The following is a 7,500-nucleotide window of genomic DNA, read 5'->3' as shown; positions in this document are numbered from 1 at the left end:
CCCTAATCAAAGAACTGAAACTCTTTAAGTGACCACACTGGTATCTCTACTGTTAATCTGAGATTGGTCCTTCGTAAACCTTTCTATATAGATATATCAAAGTTCAAGGACCAAAGGTGAATATGTTCGAAGGTACATGGTGGTAAACAGGAAATTGTATTTAGTGTCTCACTTTTGATAGTGGGGTAAAAAAGTGACCCCCTCTCTATTGACTTCAGTGCCAGGCCTCAAGGAAGTAGTGCCAAACAATTCCACCACATCTTTAACTGGTCTGGTGCAAACCAGATACGAATCAGGACTTAAATGAATACCCACAACAATATAAAAAAATGTGAAATAATAAAAGAAGAAGATTTTAGTAATAAGTGAAGTAAAGAAAAAACTATGATCATGTGAAGAATCAACGTAAGAAAAAAGTATAACAACAACAAGCATGATGCTCTAGATGAAATGTAATATAAATAAATACCTCTAAACCCCCAAGACACCCAGATAGAAGCCCTAAAGACAACCAAGTTGCCGCCCTAAAGAAACCTACCTTGCAGCCCTCAGTAACCAACATGCCACTTAGTGGTAAGAAAAAAGAAAGAAAATGGAAATCAGAACTCAAAACAAATCTCAAATCTGATAATACGGTACAGGTGATCTACACAACCAAAATAATGGAGGCACAAAAAAAAAAAACCGCTAACATAAAGACCTGTAGTCTTTTTATCTCGTCTTATGTATTCATTCGCAATGCATTTTTTAGAACAGAATCCTACATTTCTATTTCGAAACATGAGGCCTTAGGATTATATTTCCATTATCCAATATGGAACCGTAGCATATCTTATGGACGGAAACCCGAAAATAGTGATGAAAGAAATTTGATTTTCTATTTTTCTTGTCACGCATTTTATTTAATTGACAGAATTTTGTATTCTCGAGTATAATATCTTTTTAAATGCATGATCATATATTTATGTCTCTCTCTCTCTCTCTCTCTCTCTCTCTCTCTCTCTCTCTCTCTCTCTCTCTCTCTCTCTCTCTGTAGATGTATATATATATATATGTATATATATATATATATATATATATATATATATATATATATATATATATATATATATATATATATATATATATATATATATATATATATATTTCGGCCTATTCCATTCAGTTTGACTAGTCTTGCATTGTCTCTCTTCCTAATATTTTGCTTAGTATTTTCACACATTCCTGTTCCTCACCTATTATATATCTATTTTCCCCGATATCCCTTCTTTCAAAACATGCTTAACTTATGCTGAGTGTAATTTATCCCAATTTATATTAAAATATTTGAAAAATTACAAAATTACAAAGCGTGCTTCCGAAAATTAGCTGTTGTCGATGACTTCGGCGGACTGTGTTATTAAATTCATACTAACCATGACGATACTTTATAATATATTTATTCATTCACATTGCTAATTGACAAAATATATATCTGATGGAGAAATATAGGTTAGTAAATAAGTTTTAATTCACAATATTTGGTAATTATTTGAGAACAATGAAGGTGTTCGGAAAAAATACTTCCAAGCAATCAGGTATTAGAAAGTGCACCCTTGTGAGTATATATATATATATATATATATATATATATATATATATATATATATATATATATATATATATATATATATATATATATGTATATATATAAATATATATATATATATATATATATATATATATATATATATATATATATATATATATATATATATATATATATATATTTGTTCATATACCTACATATATATATATATATATATATATATATATATATATATATATATATATATATATATATATATATATATATATATATATATATATATACTGTATATGATAAATTTTGCAAATTTTTACGTGTTTTTCATATTCAAATAAGCCATATATATTTTTGATATATTAATGTCTGGGTTCTCTTAACGACCTCGGGATCAGAGCCCCAGGCGAAATCACACAAAGACAGGAGCTTGGCTCCGGCCGGGAATCGAACCCTGGTTGGCAAGCTTGTATAGACAGTGACTAAGCCACTTGGCCACGAAGAAAGACAAAAGTCAATGACAATTCTTCTGTACTTATACCTGTCGAATTCAGGTATTTTGTACTTAGAATTAAAATCAACCCATCTTCACCATCGTAGCTAATTGGTAGTTTGTTACTTGGCATTCAATTAATGATAAATTTTGCACATTTTTACGTGTTTTTCATATTCAAATAAGCCATATATATTTTTGATATATTAATGTCTGGGTTCTCTTAACGAACTTGGGATCAGAGCCCCAGGCGAAATCACACAAAGACAAGAGCTTGGCTCCAGCCGGGAATCGAACCCTGGTCGGCAAGCTTGTATAGACAGTGACTAACCCACTTGGCCACGAAGAAAGATAAAAGTCAATGACAATTCTTCTCTACTTATACCTGTCGAATTCAGGTATTTTGTACTTAGAATTGAAATCAACCCATCTTCACCATCATAGCTAATTGGTAGTTTGTTACTTGGCATTCAATTAATGATAAATTTTGCACATTTTTACGTGTTTCTCATATTCAAATAAGCCATATATATTTTTGATACATTAATGTCTGGATTCTCTTAACGACCTCGGGGTCAGAGCCCCAGGCGAAATCACACAAAGACAAGAGCTTGTCTCCGGCTGGGAATCGAACCCTGGTCGGCAAGCTTGTATAGACAGTGACTAAGCCACTTGGCCACGAAGAAAGATAAAAGTCAATGACAATTCTTCTGTACTTATACCTGTCGAATTCAGGTATTTTGTACTTAGAATTGAAATCAACCCATCTTCACCATCATAGCTAATTGGTAGTTTGTTACTTGATTATTGTGCCATAAAATATAATAATTTAGAAATAAAAATTTAAACCACAATGAATGTTACAGATCAAATATTCTGGTCTATCAGGATTTGAAAACAAAGAAATATTTCTTCCTGGTTTCTTGCTAGTGTTCGCGAGCTTGGTTCTTGGGAGCTAACAAAACTAATTAATTTCGCGGTTGTTGAAGACAAATTGCTTTGCCCGTACTCAATCGTGAACTGTGAATTACTGTGTACGTCATTGATATGCTCTAAAAAAGTGTCTGTATTATATAAATATATACATACATATATATATATATATATATATATATATATATATATATATGTATATAAATATATATATATATATATATATATATATATATATATATATATATATATATATATATATATATTTATGTATATACCTATATATATGTATATTCTTATATATATATATATATATATATATATATATATATATATATATATATATATGTATATAAATATATAAATATATATATATATATATATATATATATATATATATATATATATATATATTTATGTATATACCTATATGTATATGTATATTCTTATATATATATATATATATATATATATATATATATATATATATATATATATATATATATATATTTATATATATATATATATATATATATATATATATATATATATATATATCTACATATATATATATATATATATATATATATATATATATATATATATATATATATATATATATATATATATATATATATATATATATATATATATATATATATAATGTGTGTGTGTGTGTATAATATCCAAGTTTTGTGGTCAGAATTGGAAATTATTTATTCCTAACAATTGTAAACATATAATATTTCATGGTAATTAACACATCAGTGGGGTTGGAAGCCATTGCTTTAAAGCGAGTGCTATATTTGGATAGAACATTTTCACAATTTAATGGACTCAAAAAAGTATAAGGGCTCATTACATTAAATGAATGCTACGCATTATGACCCGTTCTAACTTGGTATTTGGTATAATATGTAAATTTGAGGATTATCATAATTGTTTGAATACGTTTGTGAACAGATAAACCACCTCGAATTATAGCTCAAAGTGCTTTCAGATAATTTTGTTTTATGATATCTTTTCGCGCAATAGAAAACTCTTTTTATAAAATACTGACACAGATATACAGAATATTTATTACACAATATATTAAGTTATTAAAATCTCGCCTACTGTTTCGAGTACCTTGTAAATTGTAGGTTGGTAAGGGCACCAGCCACCAGTGGAGATACTACCACTATAGAGTTATTGGATTTCTCTCTCTAGTTAGGCCTCTTTTTTATCTTTGTTTACATATAAACTGAATACTCTGGTCTACACTTTACACTTTTCCTCTGTCCTCGTACACAAGACAACATATACTACCAAACAATTCTTCGCTCCAGAGGTTAATTAATGCACTGTTATTTTTTACTGGCTACTTTCCTCTTGGCAAGGGTAGAGGGGACTCCTTAGCTATGGTAAGCAGGTCTTCTAGGAGAAAGCCACCACAAAATTATACCATTGTTTTATAATCTTTAGTATCCTAACCTCTGTACCTTGGTCTTCCACTGCCTTGGGTTACAGCTCACTTGCTTGAGATTGCACTCTTCCTCCTGTTTCTTTTTTTTTTTTTTTTTTTGAAGTATTATAGTTTGTATATGAAAGATCCTATTTGATATTGCTGCTATCCTTAAAATATTCTATTTTTGCTTGTTCTTTACTTTTCTTGTAGTTTATATCCCTGTTTCCTTCCCTCACTAGGCTATTTTCCTTGTTGGGCCCCTTGGCCTTATAGCATTCTGCTTTCCAACTAGTGTTGCAGCTGCTTAACTTATAATAATAATAATAATAATAATAATAATAATAATAATAATAATAATAATAATAATAATAATAATAATAATAATAATAATAATAATAATAACAATAATAATAAAAATAAAATTAACATGACTGTTGAATTTCGGGCAATCTTCTACTATTCTAAGCTCACAAAATATGATTGACATCTTTTCAAAAGTACAACAAATTTAATGCACATTATGGAAATGGTTAATTCCTTTAATTGCATGGATTTTAATAGTTCTAAGATGAACCGGGCATTTGGAATCAATTTTCGTTCTATTCTAATATCTAGTTTCCAGGAAGTATACCGAAATCACTGTTTCGAAAATTCCCTTTCCAATATTCTCTAATCTCTGTCTTTTGAAAAATCCTTTATGGCGATCGCGTTCCATTTCAACGTCCCTATGTTAGAGTATTTAGCATTTCGTCTTCGATATCTCCCCTCTTGTGATATATCTTCCAGTCATTTTTCCAGCTGATGTATAATTCCAACGACTCTGTCTAAGCTGTTCGTTCACATTGGAATCGTTTCCCTTTATCACATCGCTAAAAATATACTCTCAGTGTACCTATATCTCTTTTATTGTTTATTTTAACGTTTGAAATAAGAAAATACAACCCTCCCATGTTATTGTTCTTTTTAATTGCATACAAAATTTAAAGTATTATGAATAAAAACTCAAAGTATAATGGATAAAAATTCAAAGTATCAACATTCATAGTAGCGAATAATAAATTCATACCAAGCAAATAATAATTTCACTATTATTTTAAATAACGTGATTTCAATGCCATCTAATGAAATTCGTTCTGGTATTACATAAGATTTCAAATCTCGTACTCTGCTTTCAATACTATGTAATGATTTACTTAATAGAAACAAGTGCTCTTCATACGTCTATAGTGTAATCAAAGTCAAATTATATGAACCTGATCGGTTTCTGAAGGAGAAATAGCTCATCCTTATATCATATTACAAAGTAATAAAATATAGAGATATGAACGAATTTTCAGGATATACCTGTCTATGAAAGATATATAGAGTTAGACTGGGATGCAATTTCGAATAAGAGAGAGTCTGAAGGGATTGTGACGAGCCAAGAGTAGGTTGTGACTCAAAGGCGAGATTAAAGCAACTGAGTAACTTTATCACGACACATCGAGTATATATACACATTAGGTGCCGGTAAGGTGGTCACAAAACACAGACTCGCTATTTCTTGTCAAACCGGCAACCGGTTCTGTTAAAAGTTAACAATGAAATATGCAGACAGGTTAAAACAAGTTGCGGTCAGTGCGAAGGAACAGCGAAGATACAAAAGGATAATATATATGCAAAAAAAAAAAAAAAAGAAATGTCGTTACTATGTAAGCTCGTGTGACACGCAGGTGATACAAAATACTGCTGATAGGCCATGGGGCATAAGCTGTATCTTGTCACTTCGTGGCCACTTTCATGGGGCAACTTCATTACATTTTTTTATCATAGAGAAAGTCATTCTCAGGCATTATGCAACAAGTTCCCACAAATATAGTTGCTCCTAAAATTTTAATTAGCCATTTTAATCATACAAATTATTTGTAGTTAAGTTGGTGGCTAATAGGTGGCCATACTATAGTTCTGTAGTTCCTATTTTTGACAGTAGATGGCTAACAGCAAATTAACCAATCAAATCGCTTAGATTTCCAAAATGGCAGCCCCAGGACTTGCTGTATTCACTGTGTGTTGAAGGAAGAAAGTGATGTTTTACCCATTTCTGATCAATGAAATTGACCAACAATTTAAGGAAGAAAACTTTGTTGTCCACAGGCAGGACAGATATGGATTTTCTGCAGTTGCCTGTGATATGGCAATTGAGCAGACCGTGAATAGGGATTCGAAAACTAAGGGGGGTATGAAAGGCCGGACCCTAGATAAGGGTGCCGTGAACAGGTGGCTATTAAGTCACCATCAGCGGGCAGCAATTGCTAAGGAATGTGAAAATATGGCTGGGAAGGGAGAAACAGAAAGGGGACGGAAAGACCTGGATGAAACTCGAATAAAACATGATGAGACAGCAGTTAGGAGTATAATGTCAACCATAAACTCAATGGTTAATCCATTTGAGTATTCAGGGGAGGACCTAATTAACATTTGCTCCGGCACTGTAGCTCCATCTAATGTGAGGTCCGACCTTGAAATTGCTTATGGGAAAGGGGCTGATGCTATCAAAGAATTTGAAGAGTCCAGATTGAAATCAGAGCCTGAGAAACTATTTGAGCCAATCAAATCAAAGAAATAGAAGACCTTTGTCACAGTTGCAAAAACATCAAAGGTTAAAGTCGAGTCTGAAACAGTGCTACTCAAAGCCACTAATGACATGTTTAATCGCCTCCTGATTATTGGCAGGAGTAGGGAAGTAGATTTACAGAAACTCTTGGCTTACTCATTGACACCAGTACCTTTGGCTTTGGCAACTGGCAATGGTACCATTACTAAAACAGATAAAGCAAAGTTGATGAAAAAGTTGGAGGGTCGGGCTAAGTGTGTGAATATAAAGGACATACCTCCAGGGTCTGCTTTGGTGATTGATGGAATGGCATTTATTCAGCAGGCACAAAACATTCCAGCTACATTTGGGATGTTTGCAGACAAGCTTTTGGTTGACCTTATCAGGTTAGGTAACCAGTATGGCTGCCAAAGGGTCGACTTTGTGTGTGATCGCTATCCAACACACAGTAT

Source organism: Palaemon carinicauda, chromosome 17, assembly GCF_036898095.1.
Source record: "Palaemon carinicauda isolate YSFRI2023 chromosome 17, ASM3689809v2, whole genome shotgun sequence".
In the NCBI taxonomy this organism is placed as follows: domain Eukaryota; kingdom Metazoa; phylum Arthropoda; class Malacostraca; order Decapoda; family Palaemonidae; genus Palaemon; species Palaemon carinicauda.
The sequence above is the reverse complement of the archived record's forward strand: the minus strand, read 5'-3'. Positions refer to the sequence as shown.